At 35.1% G+C, this 17996-nt stretch overlaps 1 protein-coding gene across 3 annotated transcripts in view; it reads left to right on the top strand.

Moving 5' to 3' along the window:
- The window catches only part of arhgap32b (Rho GTPase activating protein 32b), a 115117-nt gene that overhangs the window by 21627 nt on the left and 75494 nt on the right, over positions 1-17996 (top strand). The gene's annotated exons all lie outside the window — the stretch shown is intronic.

The following is a 17996-nucleotide window of genomic DNA, read 5'->3' as shown; positions in this document are numbered from 1 at the left end:
ATGTATTTATTTATTTATTTATTTTGCAGTGTAGCATGATATTGCAATAGACTGAATGCCTTCAGGTAATCCACACTGCAAAGAGCTGCTCCTAATTGGGCCACTAATTTTATCCCCTCTGTACATGCAGAGTTCTTCAAAAGTCTGCTTTTCTATTTATACTAGGTCCTAATTAAGGGATTCAAGTCTGAAGAGTTGGCTCCTATGTGTACCCCGAAGTACTGACTGGTGTTCTTCTCAGTTAAATCCAGAAACCAGAGATGTAGAAACTACACTTTTATGAGCATCTCTTTTATTTTTTATTAATATAATGGGGTGTTATTATTATTGAAAGCCATTAACAGGGTTCCTACACAGTTTGGAAAAGTATGGAATTTCCAGGTCTGGAAATCCCCCCACACGAGTCACCTAAGGGTGGGGATTCCCTCCATTTACAAAAATGAAATTCTGGCCCTGAATAAATGTCTGTAAAAATCCTGATTGGAGCATCCCTATAAATAACTCTACATAATAAAAAGGCTTCAAAAAGATCGGCATCTGTGATCCTGTGATCACTCCAAAAATCATGATAGAAGCTGAAAAATCTACAGAGCTGTTTGGAATTTGAGTCTGGAAATGTATGGAATTTTAAAATGGAAAATGTGTAGAAACCCTGCTTTAAGCACTGTCATCTCTGGACATTATTGCAAAAGGGAATTTTTGTGCTCAGGATTTGAGATCCTTAGCAATGTTTAAGGATATTACTACCATTTTTCCTTCAACATTTCAACATTTTTTTTTTTTTTTTTTTTTTTTATATATTATGGTGCCAACGCGTGCTTTGCATAACCAAACAGAAACCAACAAATGAGTAACCTACATTTTAGGTAACAGTATATGAGTTTTTGAAATTTCATTTTTGAAGCTTTATTTGGAGTTTGCATGCATAAAAAGGTCAGTCAGGAAATTACTTTTTATTTATTTTTATTTATTTATTTTTTAATTCCTGGAGCGAAAAGTTTGTATTTCTTTGCTCATTATTAAGTTTCATTTAAATATAGTTATAGCTTGAAATTCTGTCAAAGTGAAAATGAGGTTAGCAAAAATTTGAAGCAATTAACCATAATGATGCATTCATGCATACAGACATAACCTATTCTTCCTGCACACTGAGGGATAATTAATGTCAGCGACACAGGGCATGGATCTGATTGTGCATTTGAAGCTAACTAGTGCGTTCAGTTCAGTGCTGCATTCGAATGACAATGAGATGATGGTGGTTTTCACTTCCCAAATCAGCCTTGTTGCAGATGACTCGGAGCCTGAGCAGGATTTTGTGTTTTGGCCTTGCAAGGAAACATACTTTAAGCAACAGGCTTTTGGTTCACTTCTCTATGTAATGAGGTAGTGTATCATTCTGTCTTTTTTGAGCAAAGATGCCGGTGAAATAAAAGTGAGGCCCTGATGAAACACAGTCTCCGTTTCATGAATATTAATGCCGTATGCTGGTGGTTGATGGCCTAGATTTCTCTCTGTCTCTCTTTTTATGGGCTGAGATGGAAAGGAGGAAAATCTTTGCATTTAATAAGAGAGAGGGATGCTTATCAGGCCTGTGAATCTCTCCTGAAAGAGCTTAGGTGAGGTGCTGTTTCTGTTTAGTGCCGGGATGGCACTGACAGGATTATCATGCTGTGTTATTTCTGCCTCATTAATCAAAGTAAGAGGCATGACGATGAGATCGAGACAGTTCACAAAGAATTTAATCCATGCAGGGACCTCACACAGTTTGTGTTCACCGCTGGCCAGCAGGTCTTTTAGATTAACCACTTCATCCACATGAAGGTGATACTGCTGCACAATGTGACAATCAAAGCATGTCAACAGATATTTGATGTTATGTGGAGAAGGATTTTGGACCAATGAGATTTCACAGTGGACAAGGCGTTCTTCGTACCTCGCTTAATACATCTGAGATGATTTGACAGGTGCCAGATCTTTTAATCGTGATAACTGAACTCTGGCTAATTTGGTTCTTCAAACGTCATTATCTGTGATTACTGCGCGTTCATGTGTTCCTCGAAAAGGGCAAATGTATCAATACTTGAAACCACGATCAGCAATGCAGCGATTGGCTGCCGTCAAGATGGAAAAGTAGTGACATCATATAATTAAAAAAGACACCTCACAAAGAACTCGACAAATTTCTGCAAAAAACAAAACAAAAAAAAAGAACATAAGTTAATAGATAAATGAAAGGTGCACTGTTTTTTACATGACTCCCATTATTTAGGCTATATTCACGATTTTCTATGTGTGCTGGCTTTACATTTTTATTTCAATGTTGTAATAGCGATTTCATTTCATTTTAACTTTAAAGCAAATTGTTACGTGACCGCGTTAAAGTTTCTTAACCCTCTGGAGTCTGAGGCTGATTTGGGGCTTGGAGAACTTTAGACATGCCCTGACATTTGTGCTTTTTTCAGTTGTTCATAAACATTTAAATGACAAAAGTGTCATTACACTGTATTCAGCACAAACTAGGCTACAATAATATGTGAGGAACATGTTTGTGATTTTGAAGGAATAATGTTTATGCGTGGTTATTGAAAAAAACAAAAAACTTAAGTCACTGAAATAAGGCCAAAAAAAGTATATTAAATCTGTGTTCACAAGACTTCTGGGTAGGGCTGGACGATATGGCCAAAATTTATATCACGATATAATTCTTAATTTCGGTCGATACGATATAATTCCGATATCGATATGAACTATATAATAGCCTCAGAAAAACTGCCAAGAACGGCCAGAACGGATGTCTGTACCTACAAACGTCTGAAAAATGAATTTGCCAAATCTATGAAATATAAAACTATAAAACTAAATAATATTTTAGAAATAAAAACAGTACAAATAAATTTATGTTCAGCTTTTATTTGTATTTAGCCTTCATACAAACATAAAAATATGACTCACTCACTTTAGTAATATTAATATCTTTAACATTAAACTATAACGTAGGCTGATTTTATTATTCTTAAAGGGTCATAAAACCCCAAAACACTTTTTTTTGAGATGTAAACAGATATGTATAGGCTGCACATCATTAAAAACACTAAAGGTACTCAATGTTATTCATAAGTGAAAAATAGTTTTTTTTGCATTTTTCATAGCGATTTCTGTCTTCGTGTTTGAAAAGCTGAGTTGGGCCGAAAGTACACGATTATGTCAGATTTTGTGACGTTGCTCCAAGTATGGGCATGGTCGAACATTCTGACGTAGACCGTTTAGAGCGAATCTCGACATAATCCTATTAGTATGCATAAGATTATAATTGCAGTATTATGCATAAGGAAGCATCACTTCTCTCGAAAGTGGATTGTTTTGCTGTAATCTACCAGCACAAATGGAAAATATGTTCGCATGAGATCGCATTACAGCGGAGAAATCAAATGTCACAAAAGTGCTGTTCATTCACCTCTGCCTGCTCTAGCTGCGTTCAAATACGTGAGCCGTAGGCTGTTTACCTCAGCACAGCAAGTGTGTGTTGTTTGTATTTTGCTCGCGATGCGGTCAGAACTGGAATTTGAATACGAACACATGAAAAATACGATTGTTTTTATGATGATACAGGTGGAGCGCGCATATGCTCTGTTTCAGCGCGGAGCTCCACAATGAGTTTAATAACACTAGCCACGTGACACATAGCTCATACAGAATAAAGTATCCGTGTTTAAAGTTTTTGTTTCACACATTCTCCTGCACCAAACATTAACCAGCACGGTGTAGTTATGCACACATATTTTTATCAAGTTGTGGAAGCTTGTTCCGTCGCATTTGCATCAGGTGTACTCATTTTGTAAAACTTGCCGCGTTCGCGTTTAGCGTACAACTGTTGAGCACTGGTGGCTGCATGTCTCTGTGGTCTGCGTCATCACGCAAATGGCCAATCGCGTTCTGCTCTTTCTAACGGCTGCGCCTCAAGTCAGTGATGCTGTAATATATATCGAAATACCGGAAATGTTTAAAAATCATATCACCGTTATCGAAAAAAATTATATCGCGATATATATTGATATTGAATTATTGTCCAGCCCTACTTCTGGGTATTGGAGGTTGTAGACTAGAGTTTTTGCTTCAAAATTAGGCTGCCTACTCCTTCATATAAAACAATATATTGATTTAGTTTTGTAAGACACTTTTTGTCAAGAAACACAGTATGCGTGGAGGCGTGAATCATCATGAATAATGGACCATTTACACCTGAGAAGACAAAAGAATCACATAATAATGACCTGAAATGACTTGCATATTAATTAGGCCTTTCAGTCAGTTAGGCTGTGAAAAAAAGCCTCTGTAGTAATGTCTCAGCTCATCATAAACAGCAATACTGTGAAATATTATTACAATTTAAAATAATGGTATTAGAGCCCGACCGATATGGATTTTTGGGGGCCAATGCCGATATTAACTCGAAAAGAGCCGATTTATAAGCCGATATTTTGATTTTGAAAATAAACTGGATATTAGACCCATTTCCTATAAACTACACTTACACAACATTCAATAACAAAATATCTGCCTGTTCTATGTATGTGGGCTGTATAAACCATTTTCCAGAAGGGATTATGTTAAAAAAAAAGATTAGTCTCAATGACTAAACAATTGCACATCAAAAGTATATATTTTTTAATGATCAAAAAACAGTCTGGCTTTAAACATTTAACAGTTTTACTTACTTCCAGTTGAAGCTGGTTTTAACAGTCTGTGTGTGTACTGTAAATAAATTATAATACTAAAGTTAAAGTAAAAGAGCTATACCAAACAAATTCAATATTCCACAAAACTGTCAATGAATTGAAAATAAAATAAAAATAAGTTAAATGGGAAACACTGCAGATATATTTAGAGTAAGTTAAACGCTAACGTTATAGTTTGACCTCTTATTAACGTTCGCGCTCTTCCACTGATAAACATGGTATTAGCTTTGTGGCTAATCTAATATAGAACATTTAGAAGTGATAATGATACAGACATCCCAAGTCTCCCGGAAGTTCCGGGAGTCTCCCGCATATTGATAGCGGCTCCCTGATTCCCGCAAATTAGTTAAAATCTCCCGGAATCTAGAGCGAGTAAGGTGAGAGATGATACCTCCCTGAAATGACTTTTTGCAGGTTGGGATGCCTGATGATAGGACCGTTAGCTAGAACTACCACACTGTTTTATATACAGTGTATGAACTAAATCTACAATCATTTCACATGACGAACGACAGACTCACCGTCAAGAGTACATCTCCGTGGCACTTGGGTAAAGTTGGTTTTATATTCACACATTCGGACTTCTGATAAATTCAGACTTTCCAATAAATGTGCAATAAATTAAGTCTCCGTGGCTCGGCTGATAGCTTTCTTCTGTAGTGGATTTCTGGCGCTGTTGTCAACTGGGGAGTTGCAGAGCTCCCTCTGGTGGGCAAACTATGCAACACTCATAACATGAGTGAAGCATGAGACTCTGTTTCTCATGTTTCATCGGCCGTTATAAACGCTGATGCCGATTTAAATGCAATTAGCTCATATCGGCCGGCCGATATATCGCTCGGGCTCTAAATGGTATTCTATTATATTCTTTAAAATATAATGTATTTCTGTGATGCAAAGTGTCTGAAAAATTGTTACCTCTATGGCATTTCATATAGGCTTTTAGCTTAAAAGCATGCACATTTGGAGAAATATTGATGGATTCTTATATATTTGTAAATTTTCTATGCTGAGAAGTAATATTTATTGTCATCACTATGAGTGCTGGATACTGTGTTTTTAATTCATACTTGCAGCCGGAGGGCGCTCTGTACACCTTTACGCCACAAATTCATATAAAGAAGAAAAGGAACTAGGAACTAACGGAATGTCTTCTAGAGATCGCTAACCATGGCTTTAACATCCAAATAAACACTTTAAGACAATAAATACACGATTGAGACGATGTATACATGTATTGCCTCTGAATTTGCGTCTGAATAGTGCTGGCTCCGTGGGCGTGGCCGCATTAGCGGGTAATGAGCTGAATCTCTGACTTCTGACATGGCTCTCTTTTCATACAGATTACATAAACACAGAATGTTTGTTTTCAATTTGACTTGCACGATTTAAAACCTGACATTTCAACGTTTGTTTAGACATAATTGTCATTTTTTTGTCATTAGTATTCATAAGTTACAGTTCATTTTCTAAGAACTCTGATTGGACTTCGTTCAGAAGGAGAGGAGAGATCACGCAATGTGAAAAACTCCTGCAAAACGCACCGGCGTGTTTTCGGACCTCAGGGAGTTAAGGGTCAAGATCAAGTTATCTGCATCTCCTGTGCTGCATCAAGCCACTCCCATAATAGCGTCACAATTCAAATGAATACATGCACGGCATAGACTAACCGAAGCCTACATCAAGACTCCAATAAAATTATTAGGTAATTATTTCCTCACTAATCTCTCAACGAGTAAAACTGTCGGTGTCTATATTATGATAGACTACACAACATTATAATATTATTCGCAAATTTATTTTTAAATCATTATTATTGTCCCTGGTTCACATTAGGGTATGTTTGTAAGAAAGTAGCAGTGGCTAGGACAGATTTTAAGTATCACCTCCACTTAAAAAGATGCAATCTAATCCTGTTTACATGAAATAAGCCTGCTCCAGAGCAGGTTTGAGCTTACGGACCTGTTGCTATGACAGCAAGCCCAGGAGTGTCGAACAACCGAACAATCCAAGATCATGCTAAATCGTCATCAATCAAATCCAGCTAACCGAGTTAGTGACATATGAAGAATGGACCCCAGGCAATTAGGATTCATCTAAGCTTGATAAGCAGGACACTCAGTTTTGATAAGTGACGAGTAGATGGACAATAACTACAAGGAGTCTTCATTATCAGTTATTGCATTTAGAGTCCTCTGAAGGCCATTGTAATGTGCTTGCTCTCTATCTAGTTGATAAACGGTCTAACTGGAGAAATTTATGTCTCTCTGTACCACTCTACAAGGTTCCTGAGGTTTGGCCTTCAAGGCTTAACATCTGAGGAGTGAAACTGCATCAGGCTGGCAGAATTTCCTCATTTAACTTCTGTAGTGTTTATTTAGCTCTGAATCTGGCTCCAGATAGTAGTGATGAACTATATTAGTGAAATCACTAAACCATTCCACAGAAGTACTGCAGAGGCCATAAAAAAAATTAGCCCAGTGCCCAGCTCAGTCGGAGTCATTTCACATTCTTAATTTTTTTTTTTTTTAATGCTTCTTCCCTGTTGTTTTGATTCTTGTTTTTTTTTTTTTTTTTTTTTTTTTTTTTTTTTTGTGAGCATGTAATATTGCCATTTTAATAGACCTCTGCAGTGATATGTTTAAATTAACTGTGTCATTGCGCAAGACAGAAAATAAAACTAGGGCTGTCATGATTCCTTGATTAAATTATAGTACTCGATTTAAAAAAAAAAAAAAAAAATTACCTATGTTGAGTAACCAACAAAATACCAGAAGTGCTGCATTTCACAAGAATCCACATTATTAGTTTTAGGCTGTACGATGTATTAAAACCATTTAAAAACTATACTATAGCACAGTGCTATTGTGAATTCACAAAGGCAGTGATTCAGTTTAATAAATATATGCCATGCAGGTTTTATATATACAGTGGGTACGGAAAGTATTCAGACCCCCTTACATTTTTTACTCTGTTATATTGCAGCCATTTGCTAAAATCATTTAAGTTCATTTTTTTCCCCTCATTAATGTACATACAGCACCCCATATTGACAGAAAAACACAGAATTGTTGACATTTTTGCAGATTTATTAAAAAAGAAAAACTGAAATATCACATGGTCATAAGTATTCAGACCCTTTGCTCAGTATTTAGTAGAAGCACCCTTTGGGGATTTGGGGATCCTTTGCAAACTCCATGTGGGCTTTCATGTGTCTTGCACTGAAGAGAGGCTTCCGTCGGGCCACTCTGCCATAAAGCCCCGACTGGTGGAGGGCTGCAGTGATGGTTGACTTTCTACAACTTTCTCCCATCTCCCGACTGCATCTCTGGAGCTCAGCCACAGTGATCTTTGGGTTCTTCTTTACCTCTCTCACCAAGGCTCTTCTCCCCCAATAGCTCAGTTTGGCAGGACGGCCAGCTCTAGGAAGGGTTCTGGTCGTCCCAAACGTCTTCCATTTAAGGATTATGGAGGCCACTGTGCTCTTAGGAACCTTAAGTGCAGCAGAAATTTTTTTGTAACCTTGGCCAGATCTGTGCCTTGCCACAATTCTGTCTCTGAGCTCTTCAGGCAGTTCATTTGACCTCATGATTCTCATTTGCTCTGACATGCACTGTGAGCTGTAAGGTCTTATATAGACAGGTGTGTGGCTTTCCTAATCAAGTCCAATCAGTATAGTCAAAAAATGAAACTTAATGGTTTTAGCAAATGGCTGCAATATAACAAAGACTGAAAAATGTAAGGGGGTCTGAATACTTTCCGTATGTGTATATATGTTTATATATGTGTGTGTGTGTGTGTATATATAATATATGGGCTGTCAATCGATTTTAAAAATTTGAATCTAATTACATACTCTGTGATTAATTAATCTAAATTAATCACATACATAATTTTAACTTTGAAAGTATTAAATATTTCAATTCAAATGAATCAATGAATAATCAGCATTAGTGACATTGAAGTTCAAAAACTCTTTTATTATTATTTTCACTGTTCAAATAATGGCCATAACAATCAACAATATGACCTAATATGCTACAGAAATAAATTCAAAAGTGCTTCAGGAAGAAGATTTGATGATGTGTGCCGTAACACCAGAGGTTGTGTTATAGACTTTAACTTTGTCCGTCATTCTGACGGACAGGTTCGTAAAAAAATCCGTCATAATCCATTATTATTACCCGTCATTTTAATTTTCTTCTTTTAATTATAATACATTTAATTGCTTTTATTTTTATTCACATTTGAATTGGTAATTCACATGTGAAATTTCTCTGTACTGTACCCCCCCCCCCGCCAATGTCATGTAACACACTGGGAAACTGCTTTGCGCGGTCTTTTGCGCTTATTTTTGTTGGCAAATGAGAATGATTTGCGTGCTTCATCAAGGTATCACTGGTTTCACCACGGGGTTTGCAGATGACGTTCACGTCACGTAATTACGTCACTTCATAAGGTTCCCATGGCAATAGGGGGGAAATAATGGCGCTTTACTTGTGTGAAGTAAATGCAACATTTTTCAACTTTCTGCTAGGATATATGTGACTTTTTTGCAACGGAAATACAGGGATTATAAAATAATGCTAGCCCCGCATATTTTGCTTGCTGAAATCGGCAATTTATGCTGCGAAAGTGCGGCGTATCTGAAAAAATGCGACCCCCGCATAAATATGCGGACTTTGGCTGATTATGCATTAAATCAGGCGATTGCATAATCGCGTTTTTCTGGAGGGACTGACTGGGAGTATTAAGCTATATTAAAATAATAATGCTATTTTTTTCAAATGGTTTAGGTTGTTTTATTTTTTTAAATTGGTTAGAATTACTTTTATGTGCTTTTTCTGTTTAAAAAAAAAAAAAAAAAAGGTTTAGTAACAGTGCACTTTCTTATTTTTTTGCACTTTCAGACCCCTCTATTTATTGGTGTATAAGATTTGTTTTGTTTTTTATGCAAGGAGGGAGTGATTGTTATAAATGTTTTTTTCAGTTTAGTGTTGTTGTAATTGTCAAGAACAGAAGTATAACAGTAAATAAATATTGGTTCTGCATATCAGTTATCAGGCACATAAACACACATTATCAGTATCAGTTCTAAAAAAATCAATATCGGTTGATCACTAATTAAATTATATATTCCATGTATGTTCATCACTGAGATATAGACAACAACATTGTACGGTCTTAGATTCACTTACATGAAACAGTTGCAGAATATATTTTCCCAGCTTTGTAGTCTTAGCAGGCCTGATAGTGACCTGTAGCCTACGCAGGGGCCGTGTTGTGGGACCGTGGGCTGATCTCTCTACGACCCCACTCTGCTGGATTTGTACAGCCGATCTGCTGAAGCTGTAGGTTTCCGGCCTGCATTGTTTGGAGTGGAGAGTCTTTTCTGTGGGCCCACTGAGCCACAGTTTTTTTTTTCAGGCTCGAGTTTCTCTGCCCAGCAGTCTTTGCCCGTTCCCATTCAGTCAGACTGCTGCCCACTTCCCATGTAATCCAGCAATATAAGCAGAGCCCCGGCTATTCATCAGCCCTGACCTTTTCTCCCAAGATTCAGCCTGATAGGTTACTGATGTTTGATGCGGGGTGACATACCCATTCAGGCATAACATATGTTAGTTAGGCTAAACCACAAATAAAAAGTTTGTGTAAATATATATATATAATATACCCTGATTGTCGTCTTAGTGGCACCTGTTAGTGGGTGGGATATATTAGGCAGCAAGTGAACATTTCTTCCTCAAAGTTGACTTGTTAGAAGCAGGAGAGAAAAAAGAGGATATATATTACAATCATGTCCATCGAAATGACGGACAGTGCGGAAGTCTAACATGACCTCTGATATAGACATATAGATACAGTATATAGCCAAAAGTATTGGGACACCCCTCCAAATAATTTAATTCAGGTTTTCCAATCACTTCCATGGCCACATGTGTATAAAATCCAGCACCTAGGCATGCAGACTGCTTCTACAAACATTTGTGATAGAATGAGTTGCTAAGAACTAAGGGGCCAAGCCCAACCCCTGAAAAACAACCCCACACTATAATCCCCTCCACCAAACTTTACACTTGGCACAATGCAGTCAGGCAAGTACCGTTCTCCTTATCTCAAATGATAATTTTTAACTCCAACCGTTGCGGTTTGTCAGTCGTATAATGCGTGTCAGTGGGAACTTCGTCTATAAGAGTAAAAAAAAAACATGCACAGACAAAGACAATATTTATATAATTGAAGCAAAGCGCGAGAGATCACTTCCGTAATCAGAACGCGTTTTTTTTACTGAAGAAACAAAGTCACATCTTGGATTCCCTGGGGGTAAGCAGATAAACATCAAATTGTCATTTTTGGGTGTACTATCCCTTTAATGCTTCAGCATACAAAGACATGTTGGACAATTTAAATTTTAATTAATTAGATAAACATTTTTAATAGATTGACAGCCCTAAAATATGTGTGTATATATGTATATATGTATATATGTGTATATGTATATGTATATATATGTGTATATGTATATATATGTGTATGTGTATATATATATGTGTATGTGTATATATATATATGTATATATATGTGTATGTGTATATATATATTATATAATATATATAATATATATAATATATATATATATATATATATATATATATATATGTATATATATATGTGTATATATATATATATATATATATATATGTATATATATATATATATGTATATATATGTATATATATATATATATATTATATATATTATATATATTATATAATATATATATATATATATACATATATATACATATATATATTATATATTATTATATATTATATATTATTATATATTATATATTATTATATATTATATATTATATATATATTATATATTATATATTATATATTATATATTATATATTATATATTATATATTATATATTATATTATATATATATTATATATTATATATTATATATATGTGTATGTGTATATATATATATATATGTATATATATGTGTATGTGTATATATATATATATATTGGGGGTGATAATTTCTAAATATAGTAAGTTCAGGTTGGTTGACAGTACAAACTGTCCCTTTGTTTTCTCTGTCTAATTAAGCATGAACAGCCATCTAATAGCAATACCCACGGGATGGGCAGCAAAGCATTTCAAAGCATGGTAATTATTCTCACACAGGTTTTGGGTCTAAAATTTCCAGGCTAAACTGACAGTAGCATGATAAATAACCTTGTAGATCAAAACACGCTGACATGTCTTGCCTTGATGATGCTGTTTACCTAACTTTTTTTTTTATAAAGTGACTGCACATATTTCCTCTTTGCGAAGTTGGCAGGTCACTGTATTGAATCTGGCAGGTCTTTTAGAAGTTCCGCGAACTCCAAATGAAAGGGGAAAGACATGCTGAGTCACCTCTCACAGAAAGTGATATTATAGCACTATTTCCAAAAGGCATCACACTGTATCTGCTACAGGATATATTGTACACATTTCCTTAAATTTTAGGCTTGAAAATATGCCTTTTTGGGGTTGGCTGAGTGGTCATGGTATGGTGGTTGGAGATGGGAAGTCTGAACTGAACTATTTATCTTTATTGTACATTCATCTGATAAACACTGTAGCAGCTAACCTATAGCACAGTCATTTTTCACAGTGTCAGCGATGCTCAAAATAACCTAGATAGATATAATATAGATTTTTATTATTTTTATTTTTCTCTCATTCTCAGATGTAAGATCTGACTATACAAATCCTGTGTAAATCCGTACAAAGCTGCAGTATTCCTGGCATATAATTGAATGAGGCAGGGCTTCATCAGAGCTCTGGCAGTGTTTTGCTCATGGACTTACCGGGTGGATGCTGTTTACTCTTATCTCTGGTTTCTTCTCTGGATTTATAGAGGTGCTCTTCTCTTCAACACAACCTCCAGTAATTACCATATTTACCAAGACCAAGTTTGCTCGTCAGCTTCTCCTGTGTCTAATGTCTGTGTAAAGAGGCAAAGCAAGTGCTCATATTTTGGGATGAAGAGACATGGTGAATTGCTACACTGCAAAAAAAAAATTACTATTATATAAAAAATATACAGTTAATTTAAGACTTGCTTTTAGAGAATGTCTTACATTTATTTTTCCCATTGACGTTTTTTTTTTTGTGTTTTTTTTAAGCTTAATTCTAACAGAATTTACCGAGGTTTATGATTTAAAAGCAAAAAATAAACTCAAGTAATCTCCAGAAAAATACATATTTTACACAATTTTGTTACTCAAGTAAAAATTTCACAGATGTTCACCTTGGAGTGTACATGGTCCATTCTTTTTTTTTTCTTTTTTTTTTTTTCTTTCATGCTTATACATTATTTTCAATCAGAAATAATGCATACTATGGCCAGCAGCAGACAATATGAAGACATGAATCTTGTAATATTGAGATGTTGCCTGACAGCTGTGAGAAATGGGGGAGAAACATGATTCCTAGTTTTAAACTGCTGTGTATCCCTTTGGATATTTGAATAGATTCTCTAGCAGACCTCGTGTTACATTTGTTGAGGTAATGCTCTGCAGAGGTTGGGTTTTGCCCTCTGATGTAATGCCATGTAAACCAATCTCATCTTTTTCAAATTAGTGCAGGCCACCATGTCTTACACCAGACAGATTGTCTGCCTGTCAATGAGATCATATTTCAACCATATCTTCATGAAGCTGATGGTCCATTTTTGGGCTCTGGAGGTCTGGAACAGTTAGGTTTAAAAATGTACTTGTCCTCCTTTTGCCTTTGCAAAACTTCAGCTATAGCCTAAAAAAGATAAGTTAGATAAGCAGATAAATTAGTATGTAAGCTCAATTTTCAATTTGAAATCAAAACATTATCCTCTCATGGTCTTGACCTATTCCAACAACAACATGGTATACATTTGTCTGCTTATTTTACTTATTGAAATGCTTTGAGTAAACAGTGTTGTGATTGTTTGGAGAACACTGACCGGAGTGCCATTCATTTGTCAATGACAAGCTTCAGCCAAGTGTTGAAATGTTTTTTTTTTTTCCTCTGGTTTCTCCAGCAGTTGAATTAGATGACCGTACAGTAATTTGAATCTTATAAAACACTGAATTGTTGTGATGCAGTGTAAATGCCAGGAGTTATTCCCCATTGCTGAATGGTGGGAGGCAGGGATAAGGTCTTTCACTGAGCTCACAAACACTAGAAATGAGGATGACTCTGTGAAACCTGCCTAACATACTGCTTTGGCGGTTAATCGCAACCCCCTCCCCCGACCTCCGTGGAAATATAATGACTTAAGACGCATGCAGCTTGTAAATGAACATGGAAATAAAGCAGTCGGTCTTCTTTATTATTTAAACGGCAAATTATATTAACAATAATAAAATAAAATTACATTTATTTCAACTTTTTTCAATGTCTTTTGAGTTTAATAGGAAATATGGAACAGTTTTTCACCATTTAACAGCAAATTACCATTACTATTATTTAACTTAACAAGCTACATTTACAACAACATTTTAAAGTGGAACATAAAAGATGCTTTTTTTTTTCCTATTTGGGGTTTTTCAAAGTGCAACATAAGGGAACATCAGGAACATCATTCTTAAACTACTGGGCCGCTTAAGTGAATCGGCAAGTCCTACTGCTTTATTTTTCGGTCTTGAAGTTAACTTAGAATTTAGACCAGCTAAAATATATTGTTAGACCAAAAATATCTTATCAATTAAGTAATAAAGACATGTAATAAAGTAATAAAGAAATTTAATAAAAACAGAAAGACGACTATTGCTTCAGCCTTATTCAAAGGCTGCAGAAACATGGATTCATTTGTTACGAACTTCAATCCATTCCACAACCGACGTTCTTGGTTTTCTTCCTATTTATTAAATATAGGCAATTGGTTGACGAAACATTGATTGAAATTAAGATACAATTTCTACAAAATGAAATTCACTTTAAAGAAAGACATACTATAAAACAAAACTTAATGAAGTGGTCAAACTTATGTCTGACCCGCTGCATGTCTCCCCACATTGCGCATCCGTCATGCTATTCACTTTTCATAATCAACATAGGTGACATTTAAAAAAAATATATATATAAGGCTATAGCCCAATATTTAAATATAAATATGAAACTAAAATTGCTAAATTTTTATCCCTTTGGCCGATGAATGTGCCGGCGCGTTCTGATGGATTTTTTCCTCATGACGGCTGAAACAACTTAAAATAGGCCTTCCGTCATTTTTGGCGATAGCCTACAGATTAGTGCAAGACTACAAATGGACTACTTTTTTAAAATTGTATTTTATATTTACACTCACAATAACAACACCACCTTGTAGGCTACTTTTGTAAAATAGATTAAATAAAAACAGGGTGCGCTTTCAGCTGTCTCTCTGCGAGAATCTTTCTGAAACGTCTCAAATTAATTTAAACACTGCGAATAACTGTACCTAAAAGAAACATCTCCATTTGGTAAGAAATTTGTAGGTCTGTGTTATACGATTATAGGACAAAGTTTTACACATATGCCATTATAATTTGTGTTTTATTTTTTTAATTGTATCCAATTATAAAATAAAATGCAAATTTTAATCGGGCCTGTTTTAGGCCTTTCCTTATTTTTATATTTTAGACATCCATTAATTATGGTTATGAAAAAAAAAATGACTGGCCATCTCCTCATTGAATGTGCATTTAGAGAGAAATGCACAGATTACATAATGAAAGAGTTTATATTTTCGATTTGAATTATTTCGTTTTAAAGTAGTAATTTAAAGCTTTCTATATATATTCGTCATGCCTGTGTGAAGCGTCCCTGTTCAAGCCAGACACGCAGAAAGAAAAATTGTTGATATTGTCAGTGTACACGAACCAAAGTAGACCTTTACAGTTTGGAATGACGTATTACTCTTACCTTTATGAGCAAAAATGAATGCCTATTTTAAGATGTTTCCACTGTTAAAAAAAATGCAAGAGATCTCGCTAACGCCTCCATGTTCTGCAGAGCCCGCTTCAGCTTCACTCCGTACAAATGATTGGATATGCGTCTAAGAGCGCACATTTATTTAGGTTAAACATTTAAACTAACATTGTGATATGCTTGAACTGTTTTATATCTATAGATTATATTTTAGACAAGTCCTTATGATTTGAGAAGGCCAAATTTATTAAAACATAGGCTATGATCAACTCATTGTCTGCTGCTGGCCGCTTGGCCATTAGCCTACTTAAAAAAAAAAAAAAACAAACAAAAAAAAACTTACATTTAACTAACAAAAAAATGCTCCAAACATTTTTGTAAATTAATTTTATAAAGAAAATAAACGAAATATAACCATTTTTACATTACATACAAAACTTAACTATTTTAATAGCTGAAACAGTATATAAGCTGTTTTGGGAGAAGGGGAAAAAAAAGACTGACAAATTGTTTATACTTCATATATACGTGTTACCTTATGCATTCCTGTAACTTTCACTATCAAATAATAAAAAGAAAAAAAAAAAAAGTGCGGTGATGTCCTAAACACCGCTATCGACATCTTATTACCGCGGTAATGCGGTTATCGTCACAGCCCTAGTTGTCACTAATAATTATTTTAGTAATTGAGTAATTGATCTATTATTTTGATTGAGTAATTGTAAATTTTTTTGTCGTAATAAAAATAGACTCGAGCAATGGCCTTTAAAATGACTTAAAATACATATAACAGGGTATCTGCGGGGCATTAAAAAGAATTAAAAGTCATTAAATGGATTTTGTGAAAATCAAGTCCTTAAATGGCATTAAAAAGCATTACATTTTATTCCTACAGGCATTACATTTTTTTTTTACATTTTTTTAGATAGTTTTGAAGAAAAATAATACTACCAGTTTATATTGAATATAGCCTTTATAATTTATAACTTTGATTTGCTGTCGTAAAATATGTGCATTGGTGTGATATGCACACGGAACCAGTTTGGTAATTGCCTCTGGCCGGTGCAAAATTGTCATAATGCCGTTTTGGACAGCGACGGGCTGGGACCTCGAGACATAAGGCTGCATCGGTGTTGCCAACTTTTCAGACCCCTTTTGCGACTTTTTTCCAAGAAAGCGCATTGTGACGAATATAATTGTTAACCTAATCTAGCTTACGAGACCTACTGGTACTGCCTCACGAGCGCAAGATCTTGCTTTCCTGCCACAGGTGCACCTCTCTCTGCATCTGTTGTTCAGTGAGTGGCTGAGAGGAGCAGTGCATTCGGTTGACGATGTGCGTTCTGTCAGAGAACAAATAAAATAGATACTATTGCTTCTAACCTGACTGAGTGTTCATTTTACGTGTACATATATTGTTAGCTAAAAACAGGAACTGTCTTTATATTATGTGTATTGTGATTTTTGTCAGACAACGTCTCGATTATAAATCAGGATTTAGCGCTTGTTTAACATGTCAGGGCTCAACACTAATTAGTCCGGGATAAGTGGATTTTTTTGAAGGGCCAAGTGAAAGAGATCTATTACCCTTTTACTCGTACAAGTGAATGACTAGGCTTAATGTTGAGCCCTGTATGAAATCGTAATGGGCCGCATTTCACTCACCATTTCATATAGTCTGACAACAAAAACAGAAAAAATATATAGATGAAACTTTTTTTATTAGGAATTTGGCTGTATTAAAATATATTATGTGAGCAAAAAAGGTAGCAGCAGAGAAGCAAACAAATTGCCGCATGATGTCATCTATCGACATTTAGCGACATATTAACCTTTAAAAATTTAAAAATTGGCATTAAAAAGCATTAAATTAGATTTGATGAAACCTGCAGAAGCCCTGTATAATGAGGCATTAATAATTGGTTCAAATGAAGGACCAAAAGCAAGTAATCATAGTTTTATTGAACAGTACTATTAAAAAACGTAATATACATAATATAAACATAATCAACTTAATGTGCATAGTGTACATTATGTATTATAACAAAGGCCTGCAGAGGGTGCCAATGGCCTGGTGATTGTTGTTGTTATGCTTTACAACAGATCAAGTCCTTGTTTAATATTGGCCAAACAACATTTATTTCAGATGTCCACTAAATCTTTAATATTTGGCCACTTCTTTGTGATCAAAATGCTACACTTTAATTGTAATTCTTTGGACAAGAAGACCTGGACATCAAAACGCGCAAACTCAGAGAGAGGGTTTAAACTTTTAGTTTGAAATCGCCATGAATAACAAATCATGGCAAA

The sequence above is a fragment of the Chanodichthys erythropterus genome, chromosome 22, assembly GCF_024489055.1.
Source record: "Chanodichthys erythropterus isolate Z2021 chromosome 22, ASM2448905v1, whole genome shotgun sequence".
In the NCBI taxonomy this organism is placed as follows: domain Eukaryota; kingdom Metazoa; phylum Chordata; class Actinopteri; order Cypriniformes; family Xenocyprididae; genus Chanodichthys; species Chanodichthys erythropterus.
This window is presented reverse-complemented; position numbering and strand designations above follow the sequence as displayed.